The sequence below is a fragment of the Zea mays genome, chromosome 7 (genome assembly GCF_902167145.1).
Source record: "Zea mays cultivar B73 chromosome 7, Zm-B73-REFERENCE-NAM-5.0, whole genome shotgun sequence".
Taxonomy (NCBI): domain Eukaryota; kingdom Viridiplantae; phylum Streptophyta; class Magnoliopsida; order Poales; family Poaceae; genus Zea; species Zea mays.
Window position 1 is genome coordinate 61,244,084 of NC_050102.1, and position 20,960 is coordinate 61,265,043.

The window sequence follows — 20,960 nt, forward strand, 5'->3', positions numbered from 1 at the left end:
GTCCATTTTCCTTACAATCTCCCCCTTTTTGGTGATTGATGAAAACACTACCAAAGCAAGCAAATAATACAAGTATTTGAATGAAAATAAGCAATCTACTTGCTAGGATGCATGTTTGCCCCACAATGTGATATTATGGACTTAAGCCTCCCCCTAACTCCATAATTCACTTACTTCCTATTTTGGACCAAACAACCAAAATCACTTGAAAAGCCACTTGCAGAATTAAAATTTTAAATTAGTGGTGTTTGGTGTTTGAAACGTTTTTCATGGCTTTGGTCCCTAAACTTCTCCCCCTTTGGCATCAACCATCGAAAAGGAAGACATTAAAAGCATGTAGGAAGTAAATAAGACTTGCCCTCTTAAGGAATTGAAACACTTGTAGGTTACCATCAAATGATAACCCCCCTAAATGAGTGTTCTCTTTAGAAAGCAATTTCTCCTCCTTTTTAGAGACGAAGAAATACTCCCCTGACAGAGATCTTCTACTTAGGAAAAATGCATGTAAAAATTAGAGGTGCAAGGCATAATTTGATTAGACTAACTTCCCTTATGCATAGGTAACAGAATATGAGTTAACCACATATGCATTTTTTAGCAACATGGAAGTATATGATATGAAAATATAGCCTGATCAAATATTGGAGAAGACATGTAAATGATACTAAATATAGTCTCAAAAGATACCGATTGAAAGTCAATGGCGGACCAATTGAAAACCAATGGCAGGCTTGTGAGACATGAGAGTTCTTGGAGATTTTGTAGTGGAAGATTGTTGTCTTTCTCCAGGGACTTCATTTTCCTTACAATGAGTCTATCACAAGAAATAGACTTGAAAGAGGTGTTAGTCTTAAAATCTTAGATTATAGAGTAATCTCCCCCTGAAAGTGTGCATACAAGTTTTGAATACCTGTAGGAGACATGCACTTTGATTTGATATCAAAAGGGGCAAATTATCTATAATCCAAACTTTGGCACATATAAATTAAATGATACAAATTGAAGAATATGAGTGTTTTACGACTAGTAATATTTAAAAATATCAATTGATGTATCATTTACTAAGGAGTGATATATAATCTATGTGCCGTGCTTAAATAGACATTTTAAACCATGTAGGTTTGCTTAAGTGTATGTATTTAAAGCAAGCAATCCTATCATGTGATTTACCTAGTATGCATGCATTTAAGCAAAAGTAAGTACAAATTGTAATACTAGGCATGAAAGGTAAACTAGATATAAAATAAATAGATACACATAAAAAAAATAATAAATCTAGTTACCTTAGTCATGGGTTGGAAATTTGGGTCCAAACTTTTTATTAACTTACTTGGCAATAACTTGATCCAATTTGATGTATCCCATGATATATACATTCCCACTTTGCCAAGTCTCCAAATTTCCCGTTAGACCTTCGATCTACTCACTTCCATTTCGGTATCCAAACCTTCTTGGTGCTTTTCATGGTTGTAATTATTTCCTTTGGCACCCAGATGCGTTTGTCCCCCTTTCCTTTGTTGGCTTGCTTGTTGGCCTTGATTGCTATCACCTCTCCATTCTTTTTCTTTTTGATTAGATATGGTGTAGAGGTCTTTTTATCCACCTTTTTGATGTAGGTGTTAGAGATTTTGCTTGAGCTTTTGCTTTTGCTTATCCCCGGTCATCGCCTTGCATTAGAAAGACTTATGGCCTTCCTTGTGGCATAACCTACAAATCACAGTTTCACCCTCCATAGGCTTGTTCACTTCTGTAGTGGTGTTATCCCGTGGAGGTTGGATTTGTTTGGCTTTGCCTTTCTTGTTATACAAGGCTTTTCCAAGGCGAGCCACTTCTTGCTTTAATTGCTCATTTTCTGTTGCAATCTCGTCAGAAGAGGTTTCTATAATAACATTCTTAACAAGAACTTGATTGCAGGGGTTAGATTCATCAATTAAATCAAAGCAGGAAGTAGAAGCATCTTTCTTAATAATTTCAGGTATTTCAATCAAAGATACTTCTAGGGTGCTACCAATGTTTTCTAGCTTAGTAGTTAGCTCATTGTTGTGTATGCTAAGAATTTCCATTTTCCCTGGCAAATTTTCAATAGATTCTTGAGAGCTAGCTAACTTAGCCTTAAGTTTTTCATTCTTTTTAATAAGGCCATCATCGGTAGCAGTGGATGGAGCACTAGACTCTAGTACCTCAATTTTAGTTGATAGCTCACTATTTAAGTTTGCAAAAGTTTCAAATTTTTCTAGCAAACCTTTATAATCATTTTGGGAGCTAATCAACTTATTTTTCAAAGTTTTAAGTTGAGCTAATTGCTTAGTGCAAACATCCTGAAAAAATTAACGGCTTCCGCAAGCTCATCTACGGAGGGCTTTTCCTCACCTTCATCATCACTGCTACTTTCATCACTAGAGGATGGAATGCTTTTGTTACCTCTTTCCATAAGGCATTTGTGTGATGACCATGATGAGCGTGATGAGGACCGGTGGCTGCGCGTCCTTGGAGGTTCATCTTCACTTGAAGAATCATCCCAAGTTTTGACACTTGTTAGCGCCTTGCCTTTGCTCTTCTCCTTTTTGGGTTCAGCCATAGTTGGACAGTTGTCCCTGAAGTGGCCCTTCTCCCCGCATGCGAAGCACCCTTTCTTTCTTTGCTTTTTTCTGTCAATGTTAAAGAGAAGATCTTTGACCTGCAGGGGCACACCCATTAGATTAATCTTGTGGATCATCCCCATTACCTTTTCGACGCGTCGGATTGTTTCTTCGTCCTCGGAGGATGATGTGCACGGTTGATTATCTTCATTATCATCACTCTCTTCTTCTTCCTCATCTTCTTCACTTGAGGAACTTGGAGTGGGAGCCTTCTTTTTACCCTTCCTTTCATCACATGCAAAAGCATATGGTTTTGAGGAAGTTGGCTCCTCTTCCCGACACATTTTTTGCGACATCTCAAAAGCCGCGATTTTCCCAATCACAATGGTCGGGGTCATGGTACTCAAGTCCTCCATGTTGTGAAGGATGGTGATGATGCTCCCATATCTTCGTTGTGGTAGCAGGGAGATAATCTTCCTTACAATCTCCGCATCACCTAGCTTATTTATGCCAATAGAGTTGAGCTCATTGATGATTAGATTTAAACGAGAATACATGTCTCTAACAAGCTCATCATCTCTCATAGCAAAAGAATTATACTCATTTAAGACTAGGCAATGTTTTTGCTCACGAACATTTGATGTGCCGTCATGGAGCTCATGCAATTTTAGCCAAATCTCATTAGCAGTTTTCAATGTAAATACTTGATTAAAGATATCCATGCTAAGAGATTCATACAAGCAATTTTTGGCTCTAGCATTTAAATGGATTTCTTTTTCCTCACTGGTTGTGGGTTTTTCGGGATTCTTGGGGGGTTTCATCCTGTCACAAGTGACTCGCCAAACACCTAGATCAACGACCTCTAGGTAACAAGCCATTCTAGCACTATAATATGGGAAGTTAGTGCCGTTGAAGTGTGGTGGCCTATGGGTATCCATCCCTTCCTCTAAAAAATGTCGGCTCTTTTAGCGGTGAAGCTAAAGTGTTTCAAATGAGCCAAACCAGGTTCTGATATCACTTGTAGGAAACGGGTGACGCCTAAGAGGGGGGTGAATTAGGACTTTTAAAAATTTTGCTAACTTAGGTGTTGGGGACTTGTTCTCAAATGCTATGAATCAAGAACAAGGCAACACAGAATGTTAAATGTTAATACCCTTCGTCCTTCAAAACATTATCTCCCTTAGGATATAATGATCTTCAGACAATGGTCATGAAGGATATACCTTCTTCATCGTAGCATATGCTGATAAAAGAAGAAGTATATGAAATATACGAAACAACATGAATGATCACATAACATTACCAATTCATTCTTATTATATCAACATGGGAAACTAGAGAGATTATTGAATTACATATGTACCTTCGGCTTGATAGAAGGTCAAAATACAAGCGTGACGCACGAGTGAATACAAGACTGCCTAAACAGTACGGGGGTACTGTTCATCTATTTATAGGCACAGGACGCAGCCTGTCAGAAAGTACATTCAGGCCCTTTACATTTATTATTGGCTTATAGAAAAATTTATGAGGGCTGAATAGCCTTTTCCCTTTTAAGTCGGTTCCTCTTCCCGTGATTGAGCCGAAGCTCCTTTGTGCATAGCTTTAAAGTATCAACAACCTTTGTCACGATCGCGCCCATCTCATCGTGTAATCCGAAGGTACCTGTCCATAAGCCATACTTGGAAGACATTGTTAAATTACATTTTTGAGGACCTTCGGAGGACGAAGGCCCCCAACAGTAGCCCCTCGCAGTATTAATTTGTTTAAGATAACGAATTCAGACTGCGACATGGACAGAGGCTTTAAGCCGAAGTTCTGAAAAAACACCTTCCCTTTGCTAGAATAGCAATAGTCAATGACAGATGGGACCCTCCAATTTGGAGCGCGCCGAGCGTATAAATAAGAACTCACCCTAACCACATTTGGTACGCTGTTTTCGCCACTTGCTTTGTTTGCACAATTTTATAGTTCTTGCTCACCAATGCTTGCTTAGTTTCCCAAGCTCCCTAAGCTTCGGATTGAAGGACACATTTTCGTCATTTTTGAAGAAAAGATGTCTCAGGACAAGAAAGTTGTTGCTGAGACGAAGCTAACCGAAGAGGAGAAGCTCTTTGAACAGAAGAAGGCTGCGGATCCTTATATAGCTGGGTTTCTAGAATCAATGGCAAAATCAAATACAAAGAAGATTACAAAAGAGATACTGGTGACAGTGATAGTTATGATGCTGAAAGTGGGGGTGAGGATTTTGAGGACCGGTCCTAGAGGCCAAGTCATTCGATTTTCGGAAAATCGACCATCAAACAAAATCACCTTGAGAGCATGCGAGGGAGATACTTTCGGGATATGTCTATTGTGAGAGCTGGCGGACACAACAACGTCCCTGCCCCTGAGGAAGACGAAGTTGTGATTTACCGAAGCTTCTTCAAAGCTGGGCTTCGGTTTCCATCGAGCAGGTTTGTGGTTGAAGTGCTGAAAATTTATCAGATCTTTCTTCATCAGATAACCCCCGAAGCTATTATTAGAATGGAAATTTTTGTCTGGGCTGTGAGAAGCCAGGGAGTGGAGCCAAGCGCGAAATGTTTCTGCAGTATGCATGAACTTGCATATGAGACGAAGGCCATGGGCAAGGAACAGTATCACAATAACTTTGGCTGTTATGGATTTACTGCCCACCCCAACGCAAGCTATCCAGTGCCAACATACCAAAAAAGGTGGCCTGGAGCCTGGATGGAGGAATGGTTTTACGTGAATAATGACTTGAAGGCAAGAGAAGATATTAAAGAAGTTATTATGCGCCCCATTTGGTCCCGCTTCGGCCTTCGAAGGCCAAAGGTTGAGATTGACGAAGCTGCCGAAGCATGCCAAAAAGCTTTTGTACTGTCTGCTTTTTTATTGGTACAAGAGATTTAATCCAGGAGCATATAGCCTTCAGAGTATGGCCACTTGTAGAGAACTGGGAAATGCCGAAGGAGACTGTCACCAAGTCTGGCGAAGGTGAGCTGGTTCGACTGAAATACGCCTTCAGATACGGAGATAAATTTGATGAACCAAATGATGACTAGCTGAAATGTATCGAAGCTACAAGTGATGAACTACTTGGGCCGTATTCCAAAGCGGAAGATAATGCCTTATCCACATCCTTCGGGGGCCGGGGAAAAAAGAGATTAAACATAGTTTTTGATGCCATTGGTTTTGTTTACCCCGACTACTGCTACCCGCTGTGAGGACGGGGAAAGAAGAGGAAAACTGCTGCTTCGGCCAAGATTACTGCTTCGGCCACTCCAGATGAGCCTGCACCGAAGAGCAAAAAGTTGAAAGTCCTTACCCACCGGCCACGTTATATTGAGCCGGCCGTGGTGCCTAAGTTTGGGGGGGGGAGACTTCTTCAGCTGCTGAACCAAAAGAGCCCATTCCTCCTATGCAGAAGGCTGAATAACCGGCTACCATGCCGAAGGCGCCCTCAGCCGAGCTAGCTGAGTCAAAGACTGGTAGAGATAAGGCCGAAGAGCCAAAAACTGAAGGAACAAAAATGTTAGAAATTTGAAGCCCTTTGGCAGAAGTAACAGTGCCGAAGGCACAAAAAAGTCTTGCGGCAACTTCGAAAAGAAGAAGGATGGCAAATGTACTAGACGTGCTAGAAACAGTAAAGGCTTTAAGCTCTACTCCTTCAAGGAAAATTGCTGAGGCTTCAAAAATGCAAACCGAAGCTGAAACAAAGCCGACCGAAATTGAAGCTGCAGTAAGCCAAGCTAGTGTCGAAGCTGGGCCTTTAGAGCTTGTCGAGAAAAAACCTTCAGAAATTGAAGAGAAAGCAACAGAAGAAAAAGCCTCAGAGCAAACTTCGCCTGAAAAGGTTGCTACTCCTGCTCCCGAAGCTTTGGAAGAGAGCATTGATTACATCATTCGCCATGCTTCGGGAAAGATGCTTTCTTCGGAAGAAAAACGAGAAGCTCGCCATTATGCCCAAAAACTGAAATACCCGAAGGGGGCACTGGTGTTTAATGGCAGCGGAGAAGAAGATTTTTTATACTGTCTCCCGGATAACAAAGAGATATCCGTCAGCCGGGAGATAGGAAGAAGCTTCAGATTTCCGAAGCTAGAAGATGGCCTCTCAGTATTGTCAAAGGATGAATTAGCTGACAGTTTAGCATATAATAGCATAAAGGTATGAAAATCAATTTTTGTATTTGGAAATGAATTATTTGTTTATACTTAATACTATACTCCTCTTGCAGGGCTTGATTCTTAGCAATGCCCTCAGGGCATAGAAAAATATCGAAGATGAAGGGTGTACAATGGCTCTAAATAACCTTCGCTCAGAGGTAATTAAACTAAGGAACGAACGCCTTGAAAAGGATAAAATATTAATTTCATTGGTAAACAAAATAAAAGAAGATGAAGCCAGTTCCAAAGCTCAAGCTGAGGCCCAGAAAAGTGAAATTGAAGATCTTCGGAGACAATTAGCTGAGGCTAAAGTAAAATGCGCTGTTGCTGAATCTGATCGAGATGCCAGCGAATACTGGAAAAATTATTTTGAAAAGACAGTTGCAGAGCTTCGCGCATCGAAGGAAAGATGTTTTGAAAAATCTGTGGGGTGCGTGAAAAAGATGAAGACTAGCTTCGCCAACGTGGGCGTATACTCAAACAAAGACAACTTTATACGAGGCGACCCTGAGGGCGTTATCAAGTGGATTAGTGGTGAAGCCGAAGCTTTTGAAGAAATCTTAAGTGATCGTGGAGACGTCTGAGCCTTCTCTGGCGCAAGAGGAGTTGCAACCGTCCTGGAGAAGGCGGGTTGCGAACATATTAAAACCTTGGCCCAGGCCGAAGCTGCCTTCTCTGTTGATGACACGAAGGACCCCTCGGCCGAAGCAAGTTTATTGGGCGGCAAATTTTTCAATGATATTTGGGACAATGGCGACCGAGAAACAGCTCATGAAATAATGAAGAAGAGCGAAAAAGATATGCACGACTCTCGAGAAGCAGCAAAGAAAGCTGAGAAAGCCGCAGAACTTGAGAGACGGATAGGTATTGTTTAATGGCTTGTAGCTTCGTTGTTTGTTTTCAAGGCTTCAAACTGATTGATTTTTTCTGTCGCAGCTGAGCTACCTCCTCCACCGGAGCCGTTCGACCCCCTAGCCGACCCGGAAACAAAGAAAGCGATAGAAATCATTAATATGGCCGAAGCTATTGTCGACGAAGTTGTTACCAAACTGCTTAACGAAGCTGCAGAAAAAGTTCTGAATGAAGAAGAGTAGCTATTGTAAAAACATTTCTAGGATATTAATGTAACATTTGCTGAACTATGTGTGTAATATTTGGTGTTTATAAATTTGAATGCAATATGTGAATTATTTGTAATTCAGTTCTTTGCGATGCATGAAACTTTATGTACGAACCGTTTTTGAGCCTTCGGCGAAAAAACACCTTCCCTTCTTTTCATGCTTCGTAAAGAAGAGTTTTTATGCCTCGTAAGAATCATCCACACTTTGTAAAAACATTGATGCTTCGTAAACAATAGATCCCTTCTTCCACATCAGAATCGATGAAGCTGTAATTCTCAGCTTACTTTGTGCCTTGGCATCTTTTCATTTTTTTATAAAGCATTCTCCGAAGATCGGCTTCGTTTCCAATTGATGTCGTTGATGTGATATGATGTATGATGTGATGCTACGCGATATGATGCGATGCTATGATGCAAAGAATGATGCTAATGCCGAAGACACATACCCACGCTGAAACACAATCTCTGCGTCCCCTTAGGAACCATCAAAATCTCTTTGCCGTTTATTTTTTGGCTTCACCACTTATTTTTCAGTGTAAGTTCTGCATCCCCTTAGGAACGTATTTTGAACTTCTTCGCCTTCTATTTCGGCGGTATTCGCGTTGACTTTTTGTGCTTCGCCTTATATTTTGGCGGTATTTGGCTCTGCATTCCCTTTGGAACGACTTTTGAGCAGAAAACTTACACTGCGCTCCCTTGGGAACGACTTTTTGCAGCTTCGACAAACTTACGCTGGCTCCTTAGGAACGACTTTTTGTAGCTTCGGTAAAACTTGCAATGCAATTTTTAGCTCTGCATTCCCTTAGGAACGACTTTTGGGCTTCACCAGTTTTTGAGCTTCGTGAGTTTGTGGGAAAGATATATTTCACTATGACAAGAACGAAGCTATTACAAGAAATTAAAAATGACAAGAAGACTAGATTTATATTGATTGTTCCTTATTAAAAAGAAAATGACAATGAATGTAAAAATGCTTCAGGGGTAGGATATCTCTCAATAGATGTGTTTTGATTCTGGCACAGTACTATTGACTGTGCGAGCTTCAGATTCCTCACTGAGATCTCGCTGCTGATGAGTCTAATGGCTCCCTTCTGGCTGCTGACCTCGTGAATAGGCAGGTTGTAGTGGCGGTGGAGGTGGAAGCTGTGGCCAAGAAGCCTGTGGCTGACTAGTCGAAGCAACAGAAGCTACAGGATGATTACCCACATATTCTGGTATGTAGGGTGAGTGACACGAAGCAGTGTGCAGGACCTACTTCGGTTGACTTTGCTGGGCTTTGGCTTCTGTGATCTGCTTCTGCTTTTGGATGGTGATTTGGCACATTCTTGTAGTATGGCCCTTGTCTTCACCACAAAATAGGAAGTAGATCTTCCTGGGCTGGTCCCCATATCTTCCTCCGAAGCCCCTGGCGCCTCTGCCTCTTGGAGCTGGCGACCGAAAAGAGCTTTGTTGCTGCCCCGAAGATTGTGAAGTATACTGCAGCCTCTGCAGATGACTTCCTCTGTCATCACTCTGAGTGGAGTTGTGAATTGACCTGACATGCCTCGGGTGGATTCTTCCTCCGAAGCCCCTGGTCATCTCAGAGAACCTGTAAGCTTCCTCCCTTCTTTGGCGGAAGTCATTGTCAGCCCTGATGTACTCATCCATCTTTTGAAGCAGCTTCTCCAGAGTCTATGGAGGCTTTCTAGCGAAGTACTGGGCAGTAGGTCCTGGACGAAGCCCCTTAATCATGGCCTCAATGACAATTTCATTGGGCACTATAGGCGCTTGTGCTCTCAGATGCAAGAACCTTCGGACATTCGCCTGGAGATACTCCTCATGGTCTTGCGTGCATTGAAACAGGGCCTGAGCTGTGACTGGCTTCGTCTAAAATCCTTGGAAACTTGTCACTAGCATATCCTTGAGTTTCTGCCATGAAGTAATAGTTCCTGGCCGAAGAGAAGAATACCATGTTTGAGCCACATTCCGAACTGCCATGACGAAGGACTTGGCCATGATGGCTGCATTGCCTTCATATGAAGATATAGTTGCTTCATAACTCATTAAAAACTTCTTCAGATCTGAATGCCCATCATACATGGGGAGCTGAGGTGGCTTGTATGATAGGGGCCATGGGATAGCCTGCAGTTCTGCTGCCAAGGGAGAATCATCATCGAAGGTAAAGGTATCATGATTAAAATCATCACACCATCCATCCTCGTTGAACAAGCCTTCTTGATGAAGCTCCCTGTGTTGGGGCCTTCGATCTTGTTCATCTTGATCAAGATGGTGTACTTCTTCATTGGCTTCGTCGATCTGCCTTTGAAGATCAGCCAGTCGGGCCATCTTCTCCTTCTTCCTTTGTACTTGCTGATGGATTATCTCCATGTTTCTAATTTCTTGATCCAACTCTTCTTCCTGGAGTGTTGGACTAGTGGCCTTCCTCTTCTGGCTTTGGGCCTCTCGAAGAGAAAGGGTCTCCTGATTTGGGTCCAGTGGCTGTAGTGCGGCAGCCCCTGGCGCTGAAGCTTTCTTCGGCGGCATGACGAAGGTCAGTGCTTGCCGAAGGTGGTCAAAAAAGGGTTCACCGGAGGTGGGCGCCAATGTTGGGGACTTGTTCTCAAATGCTATGAATCAAGAACAAGGCAACACAGAATGTTAAATGTTAATACCCTTCGTCCTTTGAAACATTATCTCCCTTAGGATATAATGATCTTCAGACGAAGGTCATGAAGGATATACCTTCTTCATCGTAGCATATGCTGATAAAAGAAGAAGTATATGAAATATACGAAACAACCTGAATGATCACATAACATTACCAATTCATTCTTATTATATCAACATGGAAAACTAGAGAGAATATTGAATTACATATGTACCTTCGGCTTGACAGAAGGTCAAAATACAAGCGTGACGCACGAGTAAATACAAGACTGCCTGAACAGTACGGGGTACTGTTCATCTATTTATAGGCACAGGATGCAGCCTGTCAAAAATTACATTCAGGCCCTTTACATTTATTATTGGCTTATAGAAAAATTTATGAGGGCTGGATAGCCTTTTCCCTTTTAAGTCGGTTCCTCTTCCCGTGATTGAGCCGAAGCTCCTTTGCGCATAGCTTCGAAGTATCGACAACCTTCGTCACGATCGCGCCCTTCTCATTGTGTAATCCGAAGGTACCTATCCATAAGCCATACTTGGAAGACATTGTTAAATTACGTTTTTGAGGACCTTCAGAGGACGAAGGCCCCCAACACTAGGCCACAAATAAATCCCTAGAGCAAAACTATGCAAGTAATCAAACTAGAATGTGCAATCTAGGTTTTGTCTAAGTGTTTCTATCTCTACCACAAAGGCTAAGTTCCAATCTACACAATATAAGTATGAATACAAGACTGAAACTTAAATGCTTAATATAAATGCGGAAACTTAAAGAGCAAGATAGAGAAGCAAACTCTCGTGGATGACGCCGGTATTTTTACCGAGGTATCCTAACCGCGTAAGGTTCCGACTAATCCTCGTTGGTGCCCCTACGCAAAGGGTAGCCCACGCGAGGGCCAAGCACCTCGGTCGAGTAACTCCGTAGAGAGCTGCAGGCCTTCTCCACGCGCAAGTGGTGCTCCACTTCCGGCTCCTCTCGGACGCTACCCATGTCTCCACTATCGAGCTTCCGGCCGAAACGCCACGGGCCTCGTTCCCTCTGGTACACGGTGGCGGCCATGACACAAACTCGGTTGTCACGGTCTCACAAGACTCGCGCCCCACTCGGTACAATTACAACGGCTCGCACTAGAGCTGAGGGGTTGTGTGGTTTTACAAAACTCACTCAACGAACTAGGGTTCACCTAGAGCAAGCGCTAGAGCGGTCTAACTAACCTAAGTACTTCGCAAAGCACCTACACTAATCACCGAGTGATTCTATTAAGCACTTGGGTGTAAGAGCACTTGGGAATGTCTACTATATGCCTTGGTATGTCTGTTGGGCTCCCACACTTGAGAATGGCCGGTTGGGGGTGTATTTATAGCCCCTAACACAATTGTAGCCATTGGAGGAAAGCTGCTGCTTTCTGCGGTCACACTGGACAGTCCGGTGGTGCACTGGACAGTCCGATGGTGCACCGGACAGTGCACTGTTCCTTGTCCAGTGCGCCTAGCCGTTACACTGTCAGAGCAGGTGACCGTTGGCGCCGTAGGCTTTCACACCGAATAATCCGGACTTCACACCGGACAGTCTGGTGGTCTTCCCTCCGAGTGCCACCTAGAACTAGCCGTTGGGGCTAAGGTTCCTGGTGCACCCGACAGGCCGGCGTGTGGGCACCGGACAGTCTGGTGTGCCACCGGACAGTCCGGTGCACCTCGCACAGACAGTTCGCAGGCAACACACATCTTCATTCTTGGACTTTTCTTGGATCTTCTTTATGTCTTCTTTTGAGGTGTTGCTTTCCTCAATTCCTTGGTCCAAGTAATTCTAGCATCCTATGAACTACAAACACAAACACTAGGAAATTCATTAGTTGAGGGATTGTGTTAATCATCAAACACCAAAACTCATTAAGCCAAATGGCCCGGGGTCCATTTTCCTTACAATCTCCCCCTTTTTGGTGATTGATGACAACACAACCAAAGCAAGCAAATAATACAAGTATTTGAATGAAAATAAGCAATCTACTTGCTAGGATGCATGTTGGTCCCCACAATGTGATATTATGGACTTAAGCCTCCCCCTAACTCCATAGTTCACTTACTTCCTATTTTGGACCAAATAACCAAAATCACTTGAAAAGCCACTTGCAGAATTAAAATTTTAAATTAGTGGTGTTTGGTGTTTGATACGTTTTTCATTGCTTTGGTCCCTAAACTTCTCCCCTTTGGCATCAACCATCGAAAAAGAAGACATTAAAAGCATGTAGGAAGTAATTAAGAGTTGCTCTTTTAAGGAATTGAAACACTTGTAGGTTACCATCAAATGATAACTCCCCCCTAAATGAGTGTTCTCTTTAGAAAGAAATTTCTCCTCCTTTTTAGAGACGAAGAAATACTCCCCTGACAGAGATCTTCTACTTAGGAAAAAATATGTGAAAATTAGAGGTGCAAGGCATAATTTGATTAGACTAACTTCCCTTATGCATAGGTAACATAATATGAGTTAACCACATATGCATTTTTTAGCAACATGGAAGTATATGATATGAAAATATAGCCTGATCAACATGTAAGTGATTTTGCAAAAAGTATTTTTGGGTGGAGTTTAGAGCTAAATAGAAATTTGGAAAACCCCCCAAAAACCCTCCCTCCATTCCTGCTGGCCTTTTTGGCCCATGGTGCAGCCTCTGGCCTTTGGGCCCGCGGCGCGGCCCACCTGGCCGTGTTCCCACTCCCCTTCTCCCCCCGCGCGGGCCAGCCGGCTCCTTCCGCGGCCCCGCTCTCGCGCCCTCCCGCTGCGCGTCAGGCCCGCCTGGCAGCCGCGGCCTGGCGTCCGAACGGACCGCGCGCACCAGCCGCCGCGTGCCCGCGCGCTCCCGCGGCCTCGGCGTGCGCGAAACCGCCGCCGCAACAGCCGCACCCACGATGCCCTAGTCCAAAAAGAACCAGCCTCCTTCCTCCCATATTCCGCCCAAATTCTTCTCTCGCTTGACGCCGCGCAGGGAGGAGCCGAATCGCCGACTTGGAGCTCACCGCGGAGCTCGCCTGCGGCCATCAAGGTAAATCCCCCTCCCTTCCCATTTCCCCTCCCTTCCTCTATGTTGTCGCGCGTGGTCAGGCGTGCTCACGGCGTGGCGCGCGGCCGGAGCTCGGCCGGCGCGCGGCCTGCGACCTTGCGTGCGGCGCCCCTGGCGCGTGTCCTGGCCTCTTTCTCGGCTCCCTGCCCTGCGCGCGCATGGTGTTCTCGCCCGCGGCGGCCTGCGCTCGCGCGGCCTGGCGCGTGCGGCGCGTCCCTGGCTCGGCTGCTCGCGGCACGCGCAGCGCGGTCTGCTCGCCCGCAGTAGCTCGGTCCGGCCCCGGCGCGCGCAGCCTGCTCGTTCGCGGCGTAGTTCGGCCATGGCGGCCATGGTGCACGCAGCCAGCCCGACCGGCGACCGACGCCTTCCCTGGTTAACTCGGCCAGTAAAGGGAGAAGCCTATTGTTCCTATTATTATTATTATTATTATTATTATTATTATTATTATTATTATTATTATTATTATTATTATCTACTTTATTTTATTTTTGTCTTGCGAATAGAACACCAATGGATCACGTAAATGGTTTAGTTCTTTTGTTATATATAGTAATAATACCATTTGTATGTTAACAACATTAACCTGTCTTAATGCATGCTCCCACAAGTTGTGTAATTACTTGTTAACCTGTCTTATGTGTAATTAGGTCCCCTCGAGTGTTTTTACTTGTTAGATATAAATGTGTCGCCAAGCTAGAAGTTCCTTTACATAGCACGTGTGGTTTCACGCGTCATCATGTGTCGTTCCGCCAACGCTAGTTTTGCGTGATCGTAAGTACGAACTTTATGTCATGTGCATGTTTAACTGATTTGTTTCCTTATATGGTGTACTGTTCCTTTCTGATTTGAGATGTGAATGTATGATTGTGCTTGCATAGATAATGATTTGGTTGCGGAGTCCGAAGAGATCGCAGGAGAAGACCCTAAGCAGCAGCTGGTTGGTGGAGGCAAGCTTGACCCATCTATGTCCTACTCATTTTATAATTCACTCCCCACATTTACACAATTTATACCTAAGGATTGACTAGCTTTTGTTTATCTTGTCCTTGCTTACCTATATGGGTTGGGTTATTTTGGTTTAGCTTTATGCTAGTGCTTCACATTAATCAATGAACATGATGAGATTATTTACGATACGATGTTTTCCCTTTTGATTATGATGATGATACTGTGACATTTAAGGGGACTCGAGCGGTTTCTCGAGTGCCTCTCCGTAAGGACAGATTCGTTGGATGACCGCCTGGGAAAACAGTGCAACCATGAGGGTGGTATGGGACGCCCTTGGCTAAGTAATTAGGGGAGTCTTATGTTGGGTGCTGGTTTTGGTCATTGGGGAACGGAGGCATCTGCTATGGCTCCTATAATCTCGCTCAGAGATTTTGGTACGGGCATCGTCCCACGGCTTTCCCTGAGGGCGGAGGTGTAAGTTTGGAACAACAGATGGTCTCTATGCGATGGTTATTTCCAACATTCACATAGTAAGGACCCTAAGGAAAGGCCACGTTGGGAGACCCTGCTAGGTCACCTTTGTAGTGATCAATGGAGAGTCATGATCTTCGGGCAGAAAGGGAATCACGACTCGTGGGTAAAGTGTGTAACCTCTGCAGAGTGTTATGAAACTGATATATCAAACGTGCTCGCGGTTATGAGCGGCCAAGGGAGCTCCATTGATTAGAGATACTTGATCAGAGATGGTTGGTTTGCAGGTGGTGACGAGGATGATGGTTATGATTATGGTAATGGTAAGTGGTATTATTTCAGTTTGGAAAGGGTAGTTTGGGTTAATAACTTGGGTTAATGATAAAACCTGGCTTTCTACTAGTAATAATAACCTGACCAACTAAAAGCAACAGCTTGACTTAACTCCACATAAAGCTAGTCCACTACAGCCCAACGGGATATTTGCTGAGTATGTTGATTTGTACTCACCCTTGCTCTACACACCAAACCCCCCAGGTTGTCCACGTTGCAACCACTGCTCAGGAGAAGATGAAGCTGTGGAGGAAGACTTACAGGAGTTCCAAGAGTACGATGAGTTTTAGGCGTGGGTTAGCGGCAACCCCCAGTCGGCTGCCTGTGAAGGCCGCGTGTATCTACGTTTCGTTTTTCGCACTTTGATTATTGTTAAAGACTATGTGGATGTCTCACACATTATGATGTAATCGACTATTATTACCCCTTTTATGTTATTATTTGAGCACTGTGTGATGATGTCCAGTTATGTAACTGATGTGTACGTGAATTGCTGATCCTGGCACGTACATGGTTCGCATTCGGTTTGCCTTCTAAAACCGGGTGTGATAACCTGCGATGCAATGCATATGACAAATCGAATTTAGTTCCATAAATTAATCATGTGAGTGTCCGAGCTGCTCATGATCGTGAGCACGGCTAGTATACCAGTTTTACACTCTGCAGATGTTGCGCATCTTTACCTACAAGTCATGTTACCCATCTGCCAAGAGATGGCCAATCCCATACACCTCTACCGAGGAGGCGAGGCGGGGTAACACTACGAGGCCTTTACAAAGTTCCACTAGTTTCAGAAAACCCGCTACAGTTTATAGGAAGCTCCAATGCAGGGATCCCTCGCCTGACCGCCATCGCATCAAAATCAACCCAAGGACCTCCCTACACCGACCACTCCCCTACTGCCCTTGCCCCTTTCGGGTAAGGTAGTCCTCCACTAGCTTTCTTAATTAGTCAGCCAAGGGTGTCCCATACCACCCTTGTGGTAGCACTGTTTTCCTGGGTGGTGTTCCATGTTCCAATTAACATAATGATCTTAACATGAACAGTAAATAACAACTGATAATAAAAGTATAATCATGAATAATATGTATCTCTATACCCAAAACCACATAAAGCAATAGCATGTACTATGAAAAAATTCAGTGGTGAATGTGGCAGAACCTCCCAAGTTATTGGGCCCACATGCACCTGTCCTTGTCTCAAAGACCTCAGATGACTATGCATGTGCACCAGATAACTTAACAGGATCCATCCAAGTGTCCCAAGGACCCCGGATAAACCACTTACAACCAGGACCGTAGGATTAAGTAAACACAAATCACACACCAACAATTTGTAGCGGAAATCTTATTACCAAATTTTACAAGTTACATCAAGTTTACATTGTACATGATCGGAGTGATTACAAATGTGATTCAAAGAAATAACTTTGAACTGTTATAAATTATTTAAAGTTTCGAAATATATGCTAGCTCAGTGACCATCCTCAATAAGAAGTACAGAAGAAGTACTTAGACTTATTAGAAGGCCGAGCCCACCGGCACTTAACATCAATCACAGTCAAAGTGACTGGTAACCTGCTGCAACAATGGGAATAAAACCCTAAGTACACAAGTACTCAGCAAGACTTACCCGACTAAAGAAAAGACTGTCAAGGATATGTTGGCTTGTCAGGAATCAAGGTAAGGCTTATCAAATTTCAAAGACTCATTTGAAGAAGAGCTTACAAGTACTTATGCCAAAATTTTACTTCACAAGTTAAGTACTTTTCCTGAATCTAGATTTGCCTATTCTAGAGCATTCACTTGTCCTGGTCTAGCTCTCTTTTACCCAAATTCTTATTTTACTTATAAACTACGATGAGTGGTCGGAGGGTAGAGTCTCCATGACCGAGGAGCAACCACGATTCGAACCGATTATACCCGGCTGAGGATCCCTAACCACACGACATATGTAGCACTTAACCCTTGCATATGTCAACCGTTCCCACAGATCCTCCACAACGTGAACTGGTCCACGCTACCCGGGAGCACAGTACTCCTCCGTCCAGCCTCTAGCCAGGAGGATACACGCTACTCCCACCATCTCCCACGCCTAGTGCACAATTGTCTTTTCACGTATGGAATAGCCAGGTTCAGGCTTATCAGGGCATGTGGCTAGTTGCAAAGTCTCCACCACAACAGGCCTACATCGAACGGTCCTTAATCGACACAGACGGGTGAACTTTCCTGCTCAACGTCTAGTCTACATTACATATTATTTCCCAAAACTTGATACCTGAGAGAGGTACCCTACTTGAATGATGAAATCATCACGGCCACAATGGCTTCATCATCACAAGTCATTTTATTTCACAAACTCCCATATCCCGTGTTACACATCATCTTTTAAAAACAATCCTAAATTAATAAGCAGGGCTAAGCATCACTAAATTTTGATAAAACGAGTATTAGGGTTGTTTAATCAAGGAAGGAAATGCATCAACTGTTTGATCACACAACTCCTATCACCTAATGCATCATTCAAGGTGATAAACTTTTTAAGACAGAAGGAGGTGGCAAATGCACCGGGGCTTGCCTGGATAACACTAGGTTAGTGTTGTTAGATGACGTCCACTTGGCGACCAACCTTTTGTGTTGGCGCTCGTTCAGATTATCCATCTTTAGGTTCGTCTGACTGACAACGTCGTCTTGCGGAGATGTTCAATCTCTGCATTATTCTGGGGTCGACTTGGGTCGTCTTCTGCATCACATGATTAATTATCGTACCTAAATGAAATGCATAATGCACATGTATGAATTTAAGGAGGAATAGCAACTAAATAATGCTATACGGGAGGGAACTAAACACTTAATAGCGAGGCACAATACAACTCAAGCAAGAAACTATAGCCAGACATAGGTTCTATGAACTTTCTAACCAAAAATTATAACCTAACTTAAATAGCACGCCAACTAAGCAAAGCAGCACGCTAATTTTAAGTCTAACGGATAATACATTATCAAAAGGCATAGAGCCTTGCGAAACTACATTCTCCATAATCTGGATACTTAAAACACTTATACCTCTTCTACTATGGGGTTTCTCGTATTTCGACTGAAATCGGCTCGCTAACTCTACTCGCTTCCAATTTATTTAGAAACGCCGCACACTTATCTAATATTTCGGCTAAAAGGAATAACAAAAATGCGCGCTGATATTAGATTAAGCTCAAACCTACTACATCGATTAATGTATACTACTTTGGACTTTTCATCGATCACACGTTAAATATCGCAATCTATTCCACTAATCCATTTATTAAAATAAAATAAAATAACAGAAGCAGAGAATCAACTTACCATACTAAAATCTGATTTGAAACCACGAAATCAATGGCGCTATCCGGTCCGCGCACAACACCAACACCTGACAAACGTTGCATTGGCGGTTTCCTTTCGTCTTCTGGCACAATAACGACAAAGAAAAACTGTGTCACGAGGAGAAGCTCATTAGTATTCCATTGACAAATAGATAGCGCGCGAGTCACAACAGGAAAGAGCTCGACGCGTCAAAGCATGCGGAGGCACGGTCAGTGATGTTGCTGTACATGACGCGGAGACGTACGACGGCTACATGGATAGTGTTGGGCATGGTCGAGTCCGCGTAGAGCTCTAAATCAACGGCCACCAGGACGAGCTGGGACAATCGGACTTGACGATATTGGCTAGCTGGAGCGCTAGGAAGCTCGGCAGACGCGGCCAAGAAAATTGGCGAGCATACGCGGGGCGAGCTCCATGGCCAGCAAGGCCGACACGACCAACCAGAAAGAGCTTCTGGAATGCGGTCAAGACTAGAGACGGACGCGTGGCTAGAGACCTAAGCATCTAAGACCGACAAACGGCAACGCGAGGAGCAAGGCAAGCTATACATCATCAGCAACGATACAGCATCGATAAGAACACCGTGCGCAGCCATGGGGGACTTGGGCGAGTTGGGCGACAGCGCGCGACCATGGGCAAGCACGGGCATGGGAGGGACACCGAGGGAGCTCGACATGGGCGAGCTCGGACTAAAGCACGCGCGGCAAGGACAGTCGACGGCAAGCTGAAACCACCGGAGGCGAGGGCACTTGAGACCATCCAAGGAGAATCGACGGCGGCCATGGATGGAGTTTAGCTTGGGTCGGGCGAGATTCGAGCTAGGGAAAATGCCGGCGAGCCACAGCAGGGACCAAGCAGAGGGAGCCGCTCGGCGAGGCGCGATAGGTGGCGCACCGGCTGACCATGGCGGGGTCGACAACTGGTTCACACATTTTGCTGAACATGTGGTACACAAACTCGAGCCTAGGCATAAACGTGAACTAGAGTAGCACAGCGCACGACCAGATATTGCTTCTGCAGACCTGCGCGATGTCCCGGTGGCGTTTTCTGGTGGCAGCAAGATGAGCAGGACCGCCAGAGATGCTTGGGACAGAAGCAGGGTCGAGCAGGGAGGGATCCACGACCTTGGGCACCGAGAGCCAGTGGCATTCGACGTCGAGTACCGAGGAGGGGCGCAAGCACCATGGCCAAGAAGATGGGGCGACCGCCGGTGAGGAGCCTAGCTCCAGGGAGCCGTGCAAGGGGGAGTTGGAGACCGAGTTGGGGGTGGACGCGAGCTCTAGTAGGGAGATGCGTGGGAGGAAATCCTGGGCGCCATGAGGGAGCCACAGGAGAGGAGCTTGGCTGGGAAAGGGATGAGGGAGGGGATCCGAGCTGGGGCAGAGGTGACCAGCGAGCTCGCCATGGGAGGGACTCCGAGCTTTGGTCGGCGCTGGGGACGATGAGCAGTGGGCGCGACCAGGGAGATGGGCGCCGACAGAGGAGCGCAACTGCATGCAGGGAGAAGCGACTGGCAGTGGGAACTTGAGGGGTGCGCGACGGGAAGATGAAGGAGAAGCTCGGCTGGTGGAAGGACTCGGCCACGGTGAGCAGGCTGGGCGGGAGCTGCCGTGGGAGAAGCAGCAGAGGAACGCGCTGGAAGAAAGAGGATGAGGCCGCGTGCGCGCAGGAGATAACGCCGACTGCGAAATAAAATCAGCAACTGGGGCGGCTGAAAATATCGGAGGAATGGAAAGCGATGACAGCGGGATTTTTTTAGGGATAGGATCGGCTGGATATTTTTCTCCTTTTTTTACTCAAACGATACAAATATCCATACTATGAGATTAGGGTTAAAAGAGGCATAAACGAGTTGGATCCGGACAATACTAGATACAAAATTTGGATAGAATTTGATTTAGTGAACACCTTGGAGTTCAAATGAATTGTTACCAGTTACTTATATTCAAAGATTTGGACCCGGGCGAGAAACAACAGACCGAATTAAACTGATTTCGGCTTTGATAATTTTCTCTGAAAATTTTATTCGTTGAATTCTAAATACATTTGTCTGGGCAAAATTACAAGGAGGAGTTTTAGCCTTATGTCGACGGATCAAACCGACGATATCGAATTTGATATTTTTAATAGACATTCGATTTAGTGGAGCCAAAACGAATTTCGCCGCTATTACGTGTTAAAGTCCGCACGCGTGGGCGAGCAGACGATAAACACTTGAGGTGTTATAGTGAAGAAGGTATAAAGATAGTCAAACTAGGGTAACCTATTGGGTCCCATC

The 20,960-nt window shown here is 44.7% G+C and overlaps 1 pseudogene; it reads right to left on the reverse strand.

Annotated features, from left to right (window-relative positions):
• Positions 1-19,170: 19,170 nt before the first annotated feature.
• Positions 19,171-19,653, reverse strand: LOC109940768 (uncharacterized; annotated as a pseudogene).
• Between the last annotated feature and the right edge of the window lie 1,307 nt (positions 19,654-20,960).